Genomic DNA, 1,071 nt, shown 5'->3' with positions numbered 1-1,071 from the left:
ATATATATATACAGCGTGGTCACAAGTAAATAGACACCACCTTTTCGGAAAAAATGAAATTTTTCAGTCATATTCACATGATCTTCCTTTCGCTTCGTGGAGTTCTTTGATCCTTTGGGGCATCGTGAGAATCATCTCGTCAATTTTAGATTGTGGGATTTTTGCCCACTCTTGCTTCAAAACTTGGAGTAGATCGCTCTTTGAAGTTGGTTTTTTGGTTGTTTCTTGACTTGCCGGTCGAGTATGGCCCAGAGGTTTTCGATGGGGTTCATGTCAGGAGATTGGCTCGGCCAGGGCAACTTCTAGATACTATTTTCTTCCTGCCACTTTTAGGTGTTTCTAGCTATTATGGTTATAATACTTATTTTTAAAAATGTCAGCGCACCTGAGAATACCAAAGACTTAGGCAGTTAGAGGAAATTTGGATACTGAGACCAAAATTTGTTTCTGCTGAATTTTTCGTTTTCTTGAACAGTATATTTTATAAAGCTCTTAAATCATCTTGTGTAATATTATGATTAAAAATCTTTTTGTGAAAGAAAATGGCACTTGAAGGACTTAACATTATGTAATAACGTCTACCAATAAAAGCTGCTAAACTTCTGCAACAATTATTACGATCAATAACAATCCTAATTACGAGTAACAGGCAAACTTCAAGAAGTTTCAATGACCACTTTGCCCTCGGTCTTTAGTTGGGTATCCTCGTAGCAATCATTGATTTGGACCCTTAATTCTGTGAGGTTGGCCTTACTAAGGTAAATTACGAAGCAACGAAGCATAATTGTCACATGTAAAGTTTCGTGCACCATGCCTAACAAATTTTGCCAATGTGGTTATTACTATTTAAAAAATTCAGTGTTATGTATTGAATCAAGATAATGTTATAGATAACTAAAATATATATTGTAATATTTAGATTTAAATTACGTCTTATTTAGTATGTGGCAAGTTCCAGCTAGATTCCGTAGAACACATCTGATCTCGTTCTACCCGTTTCAATCCACAATAGTGCTTGAGGGTGACCTTCCTAAATGGCCACACTGAAAGGGTGGGTGGGGAGAATAGAGG

Source organism: Limulus polyphemus, unplaced genomic scaffold (genome assembly GCF_000517525.1).
Source record: "Limulus polyphemus unplaced genomic scaffold, Limulus_polyphemus-2.1.2 Scaffold103, whole genome shotgun sequence".
Taxonomy (NCBI): domain Eukaryota; kingdom Metazoa; phylum Arthropoda; class Merostomata; order Xiphosura; family Limulidae; genus Limulus; species Limulus polyphemus.
Note: the sequence above shows the minus strand (reverse complement) of the source record.